Source organism: Dipodomys spectabilis, unplaced genomic scaffold, assembly GCF_019054845.1.
Source record: "Dipodomys spectabilis isolate Male_0828 unplaced genomic scaffold, ASM1905484v1 ptg000105l, whole genome shotgun sequence".
In the NCBI taxonomy this organism is placed as follows: Eukaryota; Metazoa; Chordata; class Mammalia; order Rodentia; family Heteromyidae; genus Dipodomys; species Dipodomys spectabilis.
Genome location: NW_024870782.1, coordinates 3,275,236 through 3,297,280, shown reverse-complemented (window position 1 = coordinate 3,297,280; position 22,045 = coordinate 3,275,236). Strand labels below are relative to the sequence as shown.

At 33.5% G+C, this 22,045-nt stretch overlaps 1 pseudogene; it reads right to left on the bottom strand.

The window, feature by feature from the left end:
* Window positions 1-21,606: 21,606 nt before the first annotated feature.
* LOC122114093 lies at window positions 21,607-21,701 on the bottom strand (annotated as a pseudogene).
* Between the last annotated feature and the right edge of the window lie 344 nt (window positions 21,702-22,045).

The following is a 22,045-nucleotide window of genomic DNA, read 5'->3' as shown; positions in this document are numbered from 1 at the left end:
ATAATGCACCACCCAATACTGGTTTTCTTTTTCTAACTTTTTGTGTTTAATCTACATGAACTTCTTATTGTAGTTGAGTCATTGTGGAGAGGAAAAGAAAAGATATCTCTGTTTGCATGTCACATTAAAATTGTGCCTTCAAGCTTTTTATTTTAAAATCATCGATTTTTCATTATGTTTAAATTCTGAAAAAATTTAGCCTCTCAACTCACACAATATTAATGCAGTCTTATTTCATGCCTCCCAAAAGCAAACAACAATTTACTACTTATTTTAAAAATGTTTTTAATTTTTAAAATTATTATTTATTTAAAAATATATTTTTAAAAAATTAGCCAAGGTAAATTGTTTCTTAGATATTTAGAGTCATATTCAGTCTTTATTGTGGAAACCAGAAAGGGGAAAATATTGCTTTTATTCTTCCTTGAGCCACTCTGATTTACTTCATCTATTTCTAAAAGAATAAAATTCTAGCTTTGAAGCCTTTTGCTTCATATTCACAATGTCACCCTTCCTTTATTAATAGGAGAATTTGGAGAAAGGATGAGAATTCACACTAGAAAATGGAGAAGAGGTAAAGAGAAGGAGAAATTTAGATTTTTTTCTTCCTCATCTCAATCATAATGATTGTGGATATTAGATACAGTAGTCTAGAGTGATTAAACACATTTATAGAAAAAGATAACCCCACAAGTGATCACATGGAGAATGATTATTTATAAAATAAAAATATAATAGCATCAAGCAGGAAGTGTTATCTTTTTGATTAGTTATTGTTTAGTAATTGTTAAATTCTGGTGTGCTATAGTCAACTATCTTAAAGGTATACAAGAATGGTAAGAAACTAACATCTTAATATTATATTCTAATATTAGCTTAATTCTTGCTGTATTATACATGTGTTGCTGTATTTGAGTTTTGCCTCAATTTCACATTCTATATTCTTCCAGTACATAAGTTGAAAGAAGCCTCCCTTTGGAAATATGCTATTTTTATAGCTAAGGGAATAGAAGCCTGCTAATAGTCCCAGACAAGGAGATAGAAATATTTCTCTACAAATAGCCTTTGACTACTTCTGGTTCATTATTGTAAGCAGAAGTAAATCACATGACCCAACTTGACTTTGCAGAGTAGAGGTAAATATCACCTACAGAAGCTGATGCAGGACATAGAGTAATATGCCAAAATATGCAACCCTTGAGATAAAGAACAAAATGAAAAGAACGATAATAGAATCAATCATACTTGCCATCACATGTCTCTGCAGGAAGGAAGCTATTATGTACATTTGTTTCTAAAAGTACTGATACCTTCAAATCATGTCTTTTATTTTTGGATGTTACAGGAATTAGAGAACATTTTGATACTAAAACAGCATAAAATCTCAAAGAAAGCTGGAGTAATCATTTCAATACTACATTTTGTTCTGCTAGGAAAAGAAACCATTTAATAGACAATACTTTATACTTTCTTACCTAGTATCTTTTTTCTCCAGAACTGTATTTTTTTTAATATATGTGAATATCCACCAGAATAAATGTCATTTTACTGCATCTTTTGCAGACAGCATAGTCAATTAGATGTAGGTGGGAGTTCATCAGTAGCACTTTTTTAAATTGCAAAAAATTCGGACAGGGAGTGAATATACATATTTTTCAACCATTATATTCCATATCCTCCTCTTTATTTCCTAAGAAACACACCCAATCAACAAAAAGGCTTAGATATTTCGCTCTTGACCTTGAACGTGGAAGCAGAATGTTTTGGATGTCTGAGCTGTTAATAGTGTTTTCAATAATAATGTCATATGAAACAGCCCTATGAGTCATGCAGGTCACACAGTACTTCCTTAGTGATGTGATAGGAATGTCAACCTTACTGGACTTAGTATTGTTGTCCACTTCCTTTTCTACTACCAGGCCCAAATTATAATAAAAAGTAATGGAAAGAAAAAGTAATGCCATTTAAGAAAGTCATTTAGGGTTCTGGGAATTTGGCTTCATGGTACAGTGATTGCTTAGCATGCATGAAACTCTAGGCTCAATTCCTCAGTACCACATGAACAGAAAAAGAAAGACTGGAAGTGGTGCTGTGCCTCAAGTGGTAGAGTGCTAGCCTTGAGCAAAAAAAAAGAAAAGCAAAAGCTCAGGAACATTTCTTTGGGCCTGAGTTCAAGCCCCAGGACTGGCAAAAATGTCACTTAGCTAGTAAATGCCGAATAGAGAATACATACTTGGAATGTATAATTGCTCCTTCCAACTATTACCTAACAGTAGTCCTTAATTCATGTGGGGTTTTTTTTTTTTTTTTTACCTATATTAGGATACTGTGGCTTTTTTTTTTTTAAACCCTTTTGTTAACAGGTCACAGCAATTAGTGTCAGGAATGTGCTTAGATATCAGGTGAAGATTAACCCTGGAAATTCAAAGATTCCATGCTTTTGAGTGGTCACTTCTAATCACAATGAGAAGGGTAGTCTAAGTGAGATTTGGAAATCTTTTTTGGTCAGTTATGGCACTAAAAAGGCAGAGGCTAATTAATAGTTTTAATAGAAATGAAGGAATAACTCCAGGTCGAAGAAATAAATGATAATAATAACTAAATTATACCAGAAACTGTTCTAGGGAACTATTTTGGGTTATTGAAGAACTAGTTATCAACTAGGCTTTTTCCTCATTGCCTTTAGCATTCTAAATCACTTAGGCTAGTTCTTAATCTCTCTGTGATAAGTTGTATCTCCTTCTATGTTGTTTTTTCATACCTGATATCCTTTGCTTTCTAAAAATCTCAGTCTTTCTCTGTTTCTTTATGGACTTTTCTTAATACTAAATAACACCTACACAGATGGCAGAGGATGCTAATGTAAGAGTCCTATAGTTCATGAGTCATTAATATAACAACATGGAAAAACGAGGACATATTTATTCCTAACTCAATTTTTCTGAAAAGCTACAATGTCATCATTTCATTCAAATTTCCATTCTTTGTCTACATAGTGTCATTAAATGCACTAAATTCAAATATGAGCCATGTGCTGGTGTCTCACACCAGTAATCCTAGCTACTCCGGAGGTTGAGACCAGAGGATTGTGGTTCAAAGCCAGACTGGTCAGGAAAGTCCATGAGACTTTTATCTTTAATTAACCCCCAGAAACCCAGAAGTGGTACTGTAGCTAGAGTGTTAGAGTGATCAATTGAGCTGAAGAGCTGAGGGACAGTGCCCAGGATCAAATTTCAAGCCCAGGACAAACAATAAAAGTGCAAATATGAATTTCAGTTTCCCCAAAAGGAACTATGAAGTCAATAGTAATCTTCCTAAGCATAAAAAATAATTTCAAAATGATTCAGTGCACCGACTTTAGCTGAGTTGTTTAAGTTATGGCTTCTTTGATGGATATATTCTCTTATTTTAAAAATTATCAAATATTAGCTTTATAATAAACTTCTCCTAGTATTTCTTGTTTCATAAGAGAAATCCATACAGTTGATGTCACTTGGTTTTCTCAGTTCAAAGCCAACCCAAGCAGGAGAGTCTGTCACATTCTTATCTCTAATTATACACCAAAAATCAAGACGTGGGGCTTTAGCACAAGCAGAAGTGTACTAGATTTGAGGGCACGTAGACAAGAAAGACAACTATTCAGGGACAGGGTTCAGCCTCTGAGTTCAAGCCCCAGATCCAGAAAACACTAAACAAATGAAGAAGCAAACAAAAAATCCCACATATTTCTTTGGGACCATCCTTACAGCACTGGTTTGAGAAGAGGCTCCTTTTGCTTATCATACTTACTGGATCCTGCTTTTTTGGAATCCTCATTGCCATGGCGAACTCAGGACCAGATTAAAGGAATGGATAACTGACTTTTGCAACAAGAGAATTATCTCAAGAGTTAAATATTCATGCATAAGACACTTTAAAACCGCCGGGCGCCGGTGGCTCACGCCTGTAATCCTAGCTACTCAGGAGGCTGAGATCTGAGGATCGCGGTTCAAAGCCAGCCCTGGCAGGAGAGACCTTGAGACTCCTATCTCCAATAAACAACTAGAAAATCGGAAGTGGTGCTGTAGCTCAAGTGGTAGAGCGCTTGCATTGAGCTGAAGAGCTGAGGGACAAGCGCCCAGGCCCAGAGTTCAAGCCCCAAAACCGCCAAAAAAAAAAAAAAAAGACACTTTAAAACCTCATGTCTTTGTTTCTTTGAAGTAGAATACTTTAAAACAAAGTTATTTTCTTTATTTTTCTATGCTGGCCTTCAATGGCAGATTGTTTCCTTTTGTAATACTCTCAATTAGAAGTTTACAGAAAAGTTTTATATGAGTAAAGAACACAGTGGAACAAGTTAGGGACAGAGTTTCCTTCAAGACTTGGATTATTTTATTGTACAGTGAAAAGGACAGCACAAATCAACTTGAACTTGGTCATTTCCCTATGTTCAATTCCTCTCTTGGAATCAGTATCCACTTCCCATAACAGTTCCTTCCACTTACTTCCAGGAACAATCTATGGTGCTACTCCCGATAAAATGAATGTTTTCTGGCTTCATTGAAATAGCACAAGTACATCTTTGGACATGAGGTAAGAGGTGTTTCAGAGACAACTTAATAACGAGAAAATATGGAATTGTCATGGTTTATAAAACATTATCCATGTACATATGGCCATATATGATGATGTTAAGTAAAATGAGACCCAAGAAAGGGACACAACTTTTTTTTTCTTTCTTGTCATTGTTTTTAATGTACTAAATGTACTTTGTCATTTTTTTGTTTCTCTCCTATTTTCTTCCTCCATGGTGTAACCCCTGTTTTCACTGTATTTGATGTTGTTAACCTGCACCTTGCATATACATTTTTCTAATGTGGGGAGGGGAAGGGAAATAAAACGCTAAGACAAGGATACAGTATGACCCATTGTAACAATGAGATGAACAAGACACTATGTTGAAAACTAACTTTAAAACTTGGGGATGGGAGAGGGGAGTTTGGATGGTGGGAAGAAAAAAGATGACAGGGTAAAAACAAAGAGGAGCTTACAATGCTCATTAGATAATGTACTTATTAACTTACTTATGTAACTCTAACCCCTCTGTACATCATTTTCAAAATAAAAAACATGAAAAAAATTATCCTGGAGTAAATTAAGTTGAAATTTCCTATGCTCTGTAAATTAAGACTGATTTTAAGTGGGAAGAAGGTTCTCAGAAACATTTTTTGTGAGTGTGCATGTTGTTCATTATTTCCCAAGTGTACATAAGTTAACAGTAGGAGATACAATAAGAATAATAGGAGAAAGAGAAGTTCTTTGTTTAAGTATAATGGTCCAATACACTATAGAAGACTCTGCAAATAAGACAACTTTGAAACAATAAAGCCAAGGCCACTATGTAGATCTATGGGAGTGATATAGAGAAACATTACTACTATTGAAACATAAAGGATGAGGCCACTCTCTTTAATCTACTAACTCTAAATCATGGTAGCTAATCATGAAAATTTGTAAAAAGAATGGAAGAATAATTCTGGTTCCAAACAAGTCAGTTATAAGACCATAGACTTAGTTGGAAAAAAAAAAAAGGCCATGTTGAGAAAGCAGGAATTATACTAGCAATGAACTGGTGGCTAAGATCACATTTCTTTCTCTATTTTTTCTTTCTTTTTCTTTTTCTTTCTTTCTTTGTTTTTGTTTTTTTGGATGGTTGTGGGGCTTGAAGTCTGGGCCTCCACTCTTCAGCTCAAAACTAGCGCTCTACCTCTTGAGCCACAGTGCTACTTCCAGTTTTCTGGTGGTTGATTGGAGATAAGTGCCTCACAAACTTTCCTACTCATGCTGGATTTGAACTGCAATCCTCAGATCTCAGCCTCGTGAGTAGCTAGCATTATAGGCATGAGCCACCAGCATCCCGCTTAACACCACATTTCTAACAGTGTACACAGTATATGTAATGTGTATGTTTCTCTATCTTTATATGAACTCGAGTTAAAAATCTGGGCTACAGCTTTTGCACTCACAAAAATGTTTGTATTTTAAAAGTTGATACTCCTGGAAAAATAGAACTTAAGAATGTAAAGGAGTCTGGGAAGTTCAGTTTGCATCCAGCTTGGGAGAGCAGTCTTTGAGACACTATTTATAATTACCAGCCAAAAGCTGCATTGGAAGAATGGCTCATGTGATGGAATACTAGTTATGAGCAAGATTGCTGAATAAGAGCTTGAGGTTTTCACACACACACACGCACACACACACACACACACATATACAAACATGCACATACACACAGAGGCACTTCTATGTGCAAACACACATATGAAACAACTCTCAGAATGTGTAGAAACGTTAGAAAATAATAAAAAAATATATACTCAGACTAGAATCAAGTGATAATTTTTTTAATATTAGAAAGTCCTCAAGTGAAATTTTCCCCAATATGCTTGAGAATATTACATATTTAGGGACCAGAGATAGTAAGAAAGTCAAGTAATCGTTATTGAAGGGGTTGGATCCATGGAAGAATGAATCAGAGACCCCTGCAGGTGCTTCTGAAAATGTTCATATCCTGTATCAAATGTTAGAAGATCATCGAAAATAGTACATAAACATTCTGAGCCATCAGTCTTTTGAAAAATATTATCGGAGAAGTTCAGAAATGCTAGTCTGTATCAAGATTAAATAAACCAACAAAGTATGGTAGGACAATGAGATACAAGGCTGGAATTCTAACACTCAGACTAAGACAGGAGATTAGAGAGTGGAATTACATAGTGATACCTTCCTGGGACTAGGTAACATAATTTTGTCTCAATAAAACAAAACAAGAAAGGAATAAAAAAAAAACAGGAAAGGAATACACAGTTGCAAGTTTGGCTAATTTTGTCATTATGTTTTGAGAAGTCAAGTTTGCTATTGAAATGCAACTCATATATAATCCTCAGTTATGTTTTAAATACTCTCTTCATTACAGAACATTCCTAGATGCAAAATAGCTCATGATTCCCAACCAAAAATTTGAAAAAGTAAGCATCATTCTGTTGGATTCCAAAGAAATGATGAAGGATTACAAAAGCTTAAGCCTGGAGAAATAGTGAAGTTCGTTTACTGTAGGAGTTTGTAGACTTGTCTAAATTAGAATTTAGATATAAAATAAATATTTTTATTTGTAAGTTTTCTTTGTAATTTAATATTCTATTTCATATTGTATTTCATATTCTATAGGACAGAAGATTTAATTCACAAATTCACAAATGATTCTGGCATTCTATTTGCCTAAAATATTCTTTCTAGTGAGGTATAATTAGAACTTAGTTAATAGATAATTGCAACAGTTCCTGTGTAAGATGATAATGTGAATAATGTAGAAAAAGTTGCCAACGAATTTATGATATTAATTTATAAAAAGAAGAATTTTTTGAGACTTTGGTGCACCATGGGATGAACAGAGTAATTGTGTGACAACCTTTTCCTTCCACCTATATATAACACAGGAAGAAATTTCTTTAATTACATACCTCTGTATATAATGAGAAAAATGCTAGGTTTTGGGTTTGTTTATATTTTGTTTTTGTTGTTTGCTTTGTCCTAGGGCTTAAATTCTGTGCTTGGGACTGTCCCTGAGCCTGTTTTTGCTCAAGGCTACTGCTCTTCCACTTGAACAACAGTGCCACTTGTGTCTGGCTTTTCTGAGCAGTTTATTGGAGATAAGAATCTGAGGAACCTTCCTGCCTGAGTGGGCTTTGAACCATAAGCTTCAGATCTTCATATTCAGATATTCAGATATTCTGAGTATCTGTGATAGATGAAAATATAGCTATAAATAATATTTGCAAGTGTTTTGATCTCAAGAATACCACTGGGGGGAAAATGATGCAGCAAAGTTTAGTGTAGTGTTCTTTCCCCAATAGGAAGGGCATCACATTAGCAGAAGTGTAGTATTTTTTCACAATAATGATAAGCTAGTCCTGATGTGAATTTAGGGAATTTTAAGGTCCACCTTACAAGTTGGAAACTGTTGGGCTAGGATGAACTTACAGCATAAAAACTTAGGATTGATGGTCATAGAAATAATAGCTTACTCTGATAAACATATGTTTACACTTGAGGAATTTATTATAGATACTTCATAGTTTTATCTTCTACCAGAATGGGGCTATTTTTTCTGTTGACTTTTAAATATGTACCCACCCCCCCACTGGAAACTACATCTATTGCAGAATAAAATGCAAACAGTTACTGTTTTGAATGTCTCTGGTATGGCATGTTCAGAATTTGAAAATGAGTATTTAGTAGTAATAGGAATGTTGAAGAACACATATAGTCTGTCCTCTTAACAATTAGTTTTAAAAGTTAGGAGTTTCCATAAAATTGAACTGTTTTCTGTTTTAGTATGAAAATATTAAAATAATGTTTTTTTCAAAATAATGGCAAGTATATTCTGAAAATTTTGTATAGTTTGATAGCATTCAAGTTGATGACACTCTGATAAAGAAAGGGGTAATTAATACAAATTAGAAGACAAATTGGGTTCATTTTTAAAAAAGGTAACACACATAGAATAATATTTACTATACCAATACAGTGAAATTACATTTTATGTAGCTTATTTTTAAATTTAATTTTATTGTCAAGGTGATATATAGAAGGGGTTGCAGTAATTGTAAGGTAGTAAATATATAGCATGTCGAACTTTTTACCTCCTCCCTCATTTGTCTCATACTTTTCCTTCACCCCAATACCCTTTACAAGTTGTAATGTAAATTTCCAACAAGTCTTGTGAGTATTGCTATTGCACTGGTTTGTCTTTCGCCATTCGCCTTGCATTGTGTTGTTCCTCTTCCCTTGGCAAATTAAGATATATGTATATACAATACACAGAATCCCGAATTCAAATACTGCAGAGGATAAACCATAGGGGAAAACACAAAGAAAAAAGAAATCACATTGGGAAAAGGTCAGATAATGTGATGTTAGGAAAATGAACCCTTAGATATGTATTTTAATGTTTTTTTTTTATTTCATGCATTTGTTTCTAATGCATTTATAAGATTATCTCTTTGTTGCTTTGTATGTCCCTCCCCCACAGTATAACCCCTGCTTTTACTATATTTGATGTCAGTATAACTTGTGGAGGAGATGGGGAAAAACAAGTCATTTAAGGATACAGGTGGACGTGTTGCAACAATGAGAAGTGCAAGTTGTCATGTCGAAAACGAGCTTTACAACGTTGGTGCGGGGGTGGGGGGTGGGGGGGAAGGGGGAGGATTGGGTGGTGGGGAGGTAGGGGGGAGGTAGGGAAGGGATGTGAAGGGTAAACAAAGGAGGAGGCTGCAATGCTTGATAAGAAATCTATGCATTATCCTGCCCATGTAATTGTAACCCCTCTGTGCAGTATGTTCACAAAAAAAATAAAATAAAATTTAAAAAAAACAATAACTACAAAGAAAAACCTCTGTATCCATATCTAGGAGTTTATTATGCTCAGCATTATCTTATATGGTCATATATACATCACTATTGAGACATTCAGCTCTTCTGCTAGGACTATTCTAGACATTTCCTACTTATTACAAATGAGGGAAACCATGGAATCTCTTTGTATCTTGCTTATTTTAATTAGTAGGATATTTCCAAGTCTTTCTATTTCCTTATTAATTAGAAGCATAGAATTCCAACGTGTGTGTGTGTGTGTGTGTGTGTGTGTGTGTTTGTATACCACATTTTGTCAATTCGTTCATCAACTGAGTGGCATATTGGTTTAAAACATGATTGCATGCAAATATCACTTAGGGTCATTCAAAAATGACAGATTCTACTTCACCAAACATTCTAAAATCATGATTCCTAAGTAAGGCAGGATTTTATGGTGGCACAAGTGTTGAGATACTTGGATGAGTCTATGTATATCTTGCACTGAATTAGGCAGGAAGATATCCAATATCATATAGGATAAAAATGGTAGTTTCAAAATATTCCCTTGAGAAAGATATAGGAGGTTGCCAGAAGTATGAAATAGTTGAGATAATTTTGAAGAATTTAGAAATGCAAGCTCAGGTATGTCTCTTTAAATAATAATTAAGTGGAAGGGCAAAAGAAGGGGAAGAGAAGAAAATAACTGACAGCAGATCATTGTCCCAAATTAGAGTATAAAGACATAATCTATAACTTCCAAGTTAAAAAGAAACCAATATAATACGTCGCACTTAATTTAGGTACATGCAAAATGTTTGGCTTTTTCCTACCTTAATGCTCCAAAATAAATGAATACATAAGAAAAGTTATGTGATTGCCGTTATTTCAACCTGAACACTAAATGTGATGAGCCCTCTTTTTCTTACTTTGCACTTGGAAAATAGTACCTAAGTTGATGATGTTGTGGCTGATTAGAGGTAGACAAAGGGGCTTCTACTTGTACAATTATCCCAGAATAGTTTAAAGCAGTTTTTCTCCCAAGATATAAAACTAAATTTTCTGAAGTTGTGCTTAAGCAGATTATTTGAAATTATACTTCAGCATTTCCTTGGCACATTCTACTTTGTGCCTTTGTCTTTTTTGCACATTCCTTTTGAGTTCATAGTTGCTCTATTTCCATTTAATCTGTGAAAGCTGCTAAGAACATTGTTCAACTACCACTTCTTGTTTGCACATGCCCAGTCTATGTGAAGCTACTTTGTACATGTTAAGCAATAGGGTAGTACTCACTCTTTGAGGAGAAATGTTCCACATTATAACCCTATGCCCACATTAGAGGGCGTAGAATTTAAAGCATTTTGAGACAACCACTGATATTAGAATTGAAAGGTTCCTTAGGGACATTTTCTTGGAGCTCATTAGTTTACCCAGGAGAAATATAAATATCCACAAAAACTGGAGCTTATTAGTAAGTATACGAATTAACACTAGATCCTAGATGTTGTGTTAATACAAATCACCATTTTATTATTGTTACATCAGAATCCTTCCCTACTTGCAAATATGGATGAGAAAATGAAAGAAAGGCATTAAAACAAAATGTCTTATCTTTTTAGTCATTTAATCCTAGTGGTGAGGGTAATGTCTGAACTCTTCCATTCAATAAACGTTTAAAGTTTATAAGAGTACTGCTTATATAAGAATTTGTGGCATGTTCATTGACAGGGTTATTTCAGCATGGAGATATCCCTAACAAGAACTAGATTTAAATAGAGTATATGACAGTTATGATGTGTCAATCAGGCATTTTCTATTCTAAAGAAGAATCAATTTGAGGACTGTTCAGTAACATCAGTAACATCAGTGTTACTTGTCCTACATTTATAATGAATAGGTTGATAAAATATCCAAACATATCTAAAGATATTTCAATATAATCCCAAACTGATGTGGATACATGGGTCACTCATTGAAGCTGTAGACAAATTAGTCTTATCTGTGCTGCAGTTCAATCAATAATCACCTGATTAAACAAACTCTTCAAAAATATTCACAGGATTCATCATGATAATTATATCTGTATAATTCTTCTAAGGTCAGGATAAAAGCATTTGGTCCCAACATTTAAAATCAAGAGGATCTGTGGAATTCATGGATCCAGAATTTTATGGCTTCACGTTCATATCTCAAAATTTTATTAATCTGACTTTCACCAAAACACTGTGCTTATTGAACTTGTCTATGTCCTTTTAGTTTTCAAATCCAAATAGCATATTTCCTTCAGTATCTTCCTGAAAATTCATTCCCTCCTTTACTTCTGTAAATCTGTTTTTATTACTTTCTTGTTTCCTTATTTATCTCTTTCTTCCAATCTTGTCCACTATGATGCTCACATTGCTCACATTTGTGTCAGAACTTTCCTTTTACTCTTCCGTTTAATAATGCCCCCGATTTTATTATTCTTTTTCGTATTAATGGTCTTGGATATTTTAATGATGTCTAAAAAGACTTATCTATGCATCGGTTTAACATAAATTTTAGAACTATCAGAGAGTTGTTTTCCTCTAAATCCATCATTTCCACCTGTATTCTTTATCACCAAGAATATTACTAACATGGCTGCCAGCCAGAGACATGGAAGCACTTTAGATTTCTTCTTACCCTCCTACTTCTGTCCATTAGATAAGATGAATAATCAAGATTTTATGTTTATGTCACTAATATAATTTCCATGTACTCCTTTTTATGCCCCTGAAACCGGCCTGTTTCAAATACTCATCATGGGTCACCTAGTCCTAAAACAACCGCTTACATAGTATGCTTTTTCCCCATAGACTTTTCATATTGTTCCTCTCCATCACCAAATTACTGCTCCATGTAAGCACACAGAGTGAATATCTCAGACACAAATTCCAGCATCATTATTTACTCACTACATTGACTGTTGGCATTACATTTCTCATCTGTAAATGGATATAATCTACCAGAAATATTGAAGAATATATTTGTTGACTTCTAGAGCAAGAAAAAAGAAAAGCGAAGAGTCCTTACATTTTCCACCTTACCTTACAAATAAGGAAAGAGTCAAATTCAGTTTGTTGGTTTAAAATCACAAATTTTTTCTTGCAGAAATAAAAATAAGTCATCATCAGGCTACACTGTGCTCATCATCCTCATCAAAATTATTATTAGCATCATATGTGTTAATTATTGAAAGTCTGATATGTGTCTATGACTTTGCTATTATTTGTCTTTGGATTAATAATTTGAATGTTACCACTGTGCATGCATCCATATTAAAATTTTGAACAAATAAAGAAACCAAAAAACTAACCATATCAGGTAGCTTGACTATGTGCTTATAACAAATTATGGAATAGATTTTTGAAGCATTGCAAATTCCTAACCAGTATGGATTAAGTTCCTCTCTCTCCGTCACTGCACACAAATATTTAAGAGGTTGAACAGAACTTTTTTCAAGTGATATACTGTAAATGTTACTACAATATCGTGTGTATATCTAAAATTTCCTTTAAAGTAATAAACTCTACTTTCAAATCAAATATTAGTTACTTTATTCTCAGAAACTTTTAGATAAAGACTGTATATCTTTGAAATGAAAGAAGGTCAAAATAGTAGCATAAAAATTTTAGAGGCAGTCTGTCTTCAGAAATACATATACATATGCATATATATATATATATATATGTTATGTGCAGAAAGATATACATTTTAGAGATTATTTGTCATCAGAAATATGTACATATATCTAAATTTCTGTGTAGAACGATGTACATTATCGTGAAAAATAAATCTTAAAACGTAATTAAAATTTAAAATAATACATCAAACCAAGTGCCAGTGACTCACTCTTATAATTCTGGGTGCTGTGATCGTAGAATTGTGTTCGAAACTAGCCCAGACAGAAAAGTACTTGTTAGTGTCTTATCTCCAATTAGTCACTGAAAACAGGAATTAGCTCTGTGCTTCAAGTTGTGGAGGGCTGGCCTTGAGCATAAAAAGCCTTGGGAACAATGCCAAAGTCTTGCAAACAACAACAACAGCAACAAAATGTATCACATTAATTTCACAAAAGCAAATTTTAACTGCTGTGAACATTTCTTAGAAACATGAATACATTCCCCTGGAAAATGTTAAGTAAAAGTATAGAATATTTACGTCTATGTTAAAGACATGACTATTTAGATTGTTTAAGATATTTAGGTGATGATTAGGAATTAAGAATAATGATAGGTAATATATTGGGACTGGACTTTTATTGTAATGATTAGATCAAATTATTCTTGCTTGGTATATGAATTATAATAAGTGATAAACATTTTTAAATGATTTCCAATGCAAAGGATTATCAATTCTTTTGGAATTTCAAAACAAGAAATCTATTCCAAGGCTAGTTTGCTCTAAGACTATATTGTTTTCTAAAATTAATTTAGGAATGAGTTAAGATTTAGATAACACTGCACAGCAGAGGAGAGTGAGAGGGGATAGAATGATGGACCAAATAGGTGTGTCATTGGTACTGTTTCAAAAATCAGAAACACTTCAGAGAAGAGAAAGAGGAATATAAGGTGTCCTGAATCAAGTTTCATTTTAATCCACCTAATAGATTTGACTGAGAGTCAAATAACATGGAAAAAATAGAAAATAAAGTAGAAAATAAAGCATTGTATAAACCTGTTACAATGTAAAGAAATTGTAATAGGAATATGATAATTAATTTCCAAAGAAATAAAAGAAAGAATAGGTAAACTCTAAATGAAAAAAGAATGAAGAGAGAAAAGAAGCAAAGTAAAAACCTTTATCAATAACAAACGCAAGAGTTTGGAAGTGGAAAGGCAGTAGAAATATTGTAAATAACAATAACAATAAAATTGCTAATGTGGATAGAAGATGGATCACATTTCATCATATATGATTTTGAAGTCATAGGAAATGAAAATTTAAAAGTCATAATTTAAAACTCTATTTGAATTATAACTAGACACTATAGCTCAGTGTTAAAACATTGGCCTAGCATGTGTGAAGCAATGGTGTAATCGTCCAAGCATTACAAAGTACAGACAAAGCACACACACAAAAAACCCACATTAACGCAGACACACACACACACAACATACACACATTTGGAATATTTATATCATCATAGTATTTTGGGAGCCGACAGTAAAGCTCCAAGGTCATCTTGACCCTTGTGCTCACTTGAAGGCACGTACAAGGAACTGGCTTTCATGAAAAGCACCAGGTGCGGGGGTTTGCTTTGCTATGTCTGTAGAGTTTGTTTTACTTTCTATCAGTTGACCTTGTCTTGCAATCTGCACCTTGTTTTTATTAAAATTTTCCTTGCTTTTCTGCACTATGGTGACCTTAGGTTACCTCTTGACTTCTAATAGTATATAATAAGGACAGTTAAAAATAAACGGTGCTGTAGTCTTGAGCTGCAGACCTCCTGACCCCATCCTTTGTCTTATGTCTTTATTTTTCCATCCTCGCCCCCTAATTCAGGATTCCCTTTCGTTGCCTGCAGGCTCAGGCAATATTAAACACAGGAAATTATCACAAATAGTAAAAATATGTTAATATGAAATCGTATTATTGCTCATACTATTTAAAAGTTTAGTAGAAATAAAATAGTCACAATATACTTGGATTCTTATAGATCAACTAAATTGAAAATAAAGAAACAGAAGACATGAGAACCTTTGCAAACAAGTTTTAAATAATAAACATTTTGAAACATGTATACTTTTATTTTGACAAAAGATTGATGTTACTGATATTTTAACTCAAGATTTAGAATATGATAACCAGGTGCTCTATATCTCACTAGAGATGGCTATATTTCTAATCATTTCACTCTGGATACTTTTATAATAAGGTCTCATCATTTCAAAGCCTCTCCTGAATTACAAACCCTACTTACACTTCCCACCATAGCTAGAAAATGGAAGCCACAAATCACCATGCCCTACTCAAACATTTTTTTTAATTCAAGTACAAATATTTCCAAAAAGTGACCACGTAATGAAGCCTTCTTAATAAAGTATGTGCTTCTTGAAAACACAGTAAGGACAAATATGTTTAGAACTATAAGAAATTAAATTTATTTAAATTCACCAACCATATAAAAATTAAGAAAATAATTTTAACTATACATGTTAAATATTTTAAAAGCAAATATATGTGTCTAAATAATTTACATGTGTAAAACTCATGCAAAATTAAATTAACTAATCCTACGACTCTGAAAAAAGAATTACTCTAAAGAAACAAAAGAAAATAAGATCAAAATTTGAAATTTAGAAAATAAAATGAAGTGCATTATTTAGTTGACTTAAGTAACTATAAACCCTCTGTATATCAATTTTATAATAAAAATGCATGAACAAAAAAACAAAAGTACACATTGATCAAGAGCAACAGCTAAAGCATCAGTATTTCTTTTTTGAGTTTACAAGAAAATCGATGGAGGGGATAACAATGTTCTTTCCATTAAAAAATGTACTCATTACCTTACATATGTAACTGTAACCCCTTTGTCCATTACCTTTACAATAAAATTAAATTGAAATTAAAAATAAACTAAATAATATACCAATTAAGAATTCTTAGAAGCCATTGGTTAAAACTTTGTAAAAAACTGCCCTAAGTACCCAAGGAATATACTTTGATGATACTATTTAAATACTTAAACTTCAGCAGAGAAGCAAAAAATTTATAAATGTTACAAAGTAAAGTAATAAATCAGAATATATTAGTATTAGTAAATATCATAAGATGAATTTATGGTGTTAGTCAAATATGTAAGAAATGAGATGAATTGCCATTCGTTTGCAGTTAATAAGTGAGAAAGAGTTTTCTAGGTCTTTTAAAATATATCTTAAGAGTAATGAAGAAACTATTCTGTCACATCATATGATAATCAGATAAAGATGATATTAAACCAAAGAACAGATTGTACTAAGTTTTGGGATGTTAATATAATATATTTACATATTTTGGTTGTGGGTAATTGTGGGGATTTCAACTTGCAGTATTGTTCTTGCTAGGCTGGTGTCATATCAGTGGTTAATTTTAGAACAGGGGTTCCCTTTCCACAAGAACATGCACCTGAGTTGCACACCAATTTGTCTAGCTGCCTACCTTTGCTGGCCTGGATTCTGCAGTATTTCCAATCTTAGCCTCTAAATAGTGCAGGATGGTGGAAATGATCCAGTGCACCCAGCTATAGATGGAGAAGGAAGTCCACTAAACTTTTGGCTTGGGTTCTGTTCTCAAGCCTCCTAAGTAGTTAAGAGTAGAAATGGGAGCCCCTGGTGCCAAGCAGTAACAGTATTTTTAAAGCAACTAGACATATATATGAGTTAGGCTTGTCATTACCTCAGGAAAAGAATAAAAGAGCTGTGAAGCACAAAGGACAGTCAGAATTTTAACTAGCTACTCAGAGGCTGAATCAGCTTAGCTAGCTACTCAAGAGCCTGAGATCTGAAGACCACTGTTCAAAGCCAGTCCAATCGTGAAAATACATGTGATATCTGCAAAAAATCAGAAGTGCAGCAGTGGCTCGAGTGGAAGACCACTATCCTTGGGCATAGAAGCTTAGGGATAGTGCCCAGGCACTATCAAGCTTCAGGAATGATGAATACATGCATGAGCACCTGCCGATGTGCGTGTGCATACACACGTGCGCGTGAACACACAAACACACCAATGCGACCTTCTTTATTTTTTTACCTTGTTGTACCTTATTGCCATGTATTAGCTCACAAATTAACAAAATCAGCTAAGCAGCTATTTACATGCAACTGATCATATTTCTCTAAAGTCTATTCTCTTTTTGCAAGCCTGCTTTTATTTGACCCAAAAGTAAATTATTCAGGAGGGCAATTCATCTCCCTCAACTCTGTAGTATTATATGATTGTTTAGGTTCTTCCTAGCTATATGATTTTGTGAAATCCCGCATCAAACAGCGTATTTCTTTCACGAGAAGGGAAGTCTCTGTCAAACAATTAATAATAGGTTTTTGTCCTCCTGCCAAGCTTCTATAATTTTATTATCTTCATCTATTTCATGATCTGTCTGTGTATGCCAAAGACTGCTGTGAAAATAAAAAAGACCCTTTTCAGCACTTAGCATTCGTATAACATTCAGAGGTATGAAGGTGTTTAAATATTACTGAAATTGCTTTGGAATAAATAAAGTTCACCTTGACTATCTTGAGAAAGAAGAATTGGTTTCCCAGCACTTAGGTAAGAACGTGAGTGAAAAAAAAAAAAAGGGAAGTTTGGAACAACTCAACAAATACATTCAAATGAAACAAAAAAAAACAAGAAAACACAAATTAATTCAGTACTTAAAAACCTGCAGGAAATGCAAAGATTTGTTTTAAAAAATCAGCTATGATAAGCTTTTGAGAATCCTGAATACATGGGAGTGTACTGTTGTGAGGACAGTGGTTAAAGCCCAGACTAGACAGAAAGATCTGTACACAATGCCATGTACCTGTTATTCTAAATTCCAGGAAGAATAACATAAAGTGGACTGAGCCTAAGATCATACACAAGGAGGACGCCAGATTCTATCTGAAAAATAATCACAGAATAATTTAGGGCTGGGGGCATGACAAAATGGTAAGTACACCCATTTAGGAGACACAAGACACTCAATGCAAACTCTATTATGGGTATTGAAGAAAAAAGCTATGACTTCAAATAATTTGAATGATTGTAAGATTTGAGTATTTCAGTGGAGAAAAAATCCATGAGAGAAATAGAGTGAACCCATGTTGTGATCCTTTCTACTTAAGCTATAATTTTGTGTGGTACTCCAGACATAACAGAGTTATCTTGCAAATGAGCATGGATGTGCATTTGGGTGATGGAAATATTCTATTTACACAGCTGTAAATTAGATTTTTTGGCTAGATTGTAGTTCTTGAACTAAGGGCCTGTGTGTTTTCTCTGAGCTTTTTCTCTCAAGGCTAACACTGAACTACTTTGAGCCACAGTTCCAATCTTATTTTCTGTTCGTTGTTTGGAGATAGGAGGCTCATGTACTTTCTTGCCCAAGATGACTTCAAACCATGATCATCAGATCTCATCTTCCTGAGTAACCAGGATTCCAGGCATAAGTTGTCTATTTTTAAAATAATTTAGTAAATCATACAGTTACAGAACTTATAAATTATCATTGCAACCTGTGTAATAGATGTGTGTATGTATATATCAATGCATACAAATAGAAGTATTTTAACGTATCTTTGTATCTACAGTAGATTTATGAAAAATCAACCTTTGTTGTAAAATAAAATGGAAATAAAAGTTATTAAGGAGGAAACTAAAAGGAATTGTCACATGTTTCTTGTTGTTGAATGGAATATGAATTGCGAGAATCAGTTTGGAAAAATCATCTTAATTTAACAAAATGGATAATGGGTATTAATTCCAATCTATTTGCCCATATTGTGCATCCTCACACATGAGTGTCAAAATCAAACCACAATTTTTGCTTTTGTATTTAACGTATTTAGGGGATTGATGAAGTAATCAAATAAAGATTAAAATAATAGTAAATGAGGCTATGAGTTAGAGCTGAAAATGTTTTTAAATATTATAATAGCTAATTAAATTGAATTTTTCTTACTTTTACTCTATTGTCATGCCCCTCATTCCCACATTCATTCCCACATTAGAAAAGTACATAGAAGGTTCTCACTAAATTATTTGTACAATCATGAAAAAAATGTATTGAAAGAATATGGGCACAGTGTGGTTTTAGCTTATTGAGCTAGGGGGTAGTGTGTTATTGAGGACTTGCAAAACGTTGTGATAGAGATGAAAGGAGGGATGTGCTTACTCTGGAAAATTGGCTAAGGGATTGCTCCCAGAAAAATAGTGATGAATTCTTCCAAAAGATACAGTAAATACACTTTCTGAGGTAATCCTCAATACCATTTTCCACAAAGTTTTGTCCCAGATACAATCGGCCTGCCTTCTCTGGCTGCTTTCCTAGCCTGGACCTATTCCTTCACTCTACAGGAAAAGTGTGATACAACTGATTTCAGTCAGATCTGTTACTAGAATTATCAGGGATTTAGATTCTTGTCTGTAATTTGGTCAAAGCTATGTCTCTTTATGTAGGCTATTAAAAATGTATTTACTAATTACAAGTAAATACATAAATTCTATTTCCATCTCTTTTAAAAATAAAATTGTTTGCTCTATAAATTGATCAGAGGCATGGATTTTGTGGCTAGGTAGGTCATTGCACATCTGTCTCTCTCTTCCTCTCTCCCTTTCTTGGTTCTCATAGATAATATGACTGATCCATAATTATCCTAATTTATTTTGCTTTTATATTTTTGGTTGCATCATTTCACTTTCTGCTCTGCCATTTCCCAAATCATTTACATAGAAGGCATTATTTCATATTTTCTCATTCCTAGAATAAGCTGCACATGAAGACACCACTGGTCCTCATTTTCAGTCTGTACCTTTGAATATGGAGGAAAACCTTTCCTCTGCTCTCTATCAATTCCCTACTCACCAGTTAGAATAATTTCGAATAGTAAAAATGTAAAAAGTGAAAAAAAAATCATGGTGAAATAACAGATGTAGAAAATTCACTGGATTTTTCTGACCAGTTCAACCAACGTGAACTATTGGGGAATACATGTGCACCTCATTCCCACTGGTACTCAATGTCTCTGGTTAGGCAATTCTGATGAAGACAAGGAACAAGATGAAAAAGTGAGGAATGATATCATTTGTAAAAAAAAATGGAGAAGTATTCAAGCAAATTTTTCTGTGGGCTGCTGAAAATAATTGGCTTACTACAGTACAGAGACTACTTTCCAAAAAGGACACTCATGTGAATACTAGGGATGATGATGAGTATACCTCTCTTCATCGGGAAGCCTAAGTGGACACTTTGACATTGTCCATGTGTTGGTGGCTCCAGGCAGATGTTCATGCAAAAACTGTGAATGGCTGGACACCCTTGCACAGTGCTGATATGTGGAATAATAACAGAGTGGCTTCCTTCTTAGTTCACCATGATGCAGATACCAATGCCCAAACTAAAGTCCTCTTGACCCCCTTGCATCTTGCTGCTTGGAATAGAAATAGCAAAGATATGCTGGATCTCCTTCTATTGAACCATATATGAAACCAGGTCTGAAGAACTTGGAAGAAACTGCATTTGATATTGCCAAGAGGATAAATATGTATCACTACCTCTTTGAAGTTGTGGAAGGCTGTAAAAATTGTTCTCCTAAATCATAATGGTTTGGTTAAGTTTCTTAAATTTCAAAAATGCCAATCCATCTTTGTGTCCATACAAAATATTTTCACAATACAAAGCAACTGCAATATCTTACTTTAAAAATTCATGGATTCCATCGTATTTTTCAAGTGAATTGCCTGACTTTGATATCACAATGTATTCAAGATTTGTTTGTATACATCTATAATGATTTCTGCAGGGTTTGTGATTATTTAAATCAGAAATCATTTTAACTTATCTGTTGGAATGAGTAGTACAAAAACTAAAAATATTTCTGGTGCTTGAATGAAAAAATTATATTTTAAAATAATCTGTTTTTTGTTTGTATAATGTACATAATCTATTTAATTCTCTCCTAGATGTAATACTTTGAATTCTACATTGTTTTATTATATATATATATAGGTTCATTACAAATGTGTTATTTCAGATAGCATTCCATATAGAACAAGTTTAAGATTCCTTTTTTTCCTAGGTCCTTATAGTATTTTATTTCTTTGGGATAAAATGACAATGTAATCTAATTTCAAAAGATTTGTAAAGATTATGCTATGTAAAGGCCTTTCTGAGGTGAGGATTTAATGCATTGATGTCAAAATAACTTTCAGTTCAATGAATTACATGTATTGTTACATTTGTATTTTTTAATATTTTTATTGTGAAAATACATTACAGTGGGGTTACAATTACATGGGCAAGATAATGAGTACATTTCTTATCAAGCATTGTAGCCTCCTCTTTGTTTACCTTTCCCATCCATTCCCATCCTTCCCCTGCCCCCCCACTCAATCCTCGCCGCTACTCCCCCACACGCACCAAAGTTGTAAAGTTCATTTTTCGACATAACGACTTGTATTTTTGTAATCTATTTTTAATAACTGTTTTTCATTTCTTGCATCTGAAGGATGAAAAATATGGAATACTTCACAAATTTTCATATCATCCTTGTGCAAGTGCCATGATAATTTCTATATTGTAATTTGGGTAAACGTCCTGCTGAAGCGTGTAGTATCCTGTAGATTTAAGTAGTTAATGATGCATTCTTTATACAGGCATATATCCTTGGTTGACTGTTTGTAACTAGGAAACCTTATTGTTCCTAAAAATGCTATTGATCTTACTTCTCTAAAATTCTGTGCATATTGGAAAAAATTTATATTGTTTGGTCGATTGCTCACATTTGCAATTTTTTGTCAATGACTATTTTAAGTATTTTTCATCTTAAATTTGATCATACTTTGAAGCCTTTATAGCTAGGTCCAAAAGTGATTGCTTTTCAAGTATTTGTTTATAAACTGAGTTAGCTTTGTGGAGCTAATGGATTCAAAGTAAGCCTTGCTTAAGAGC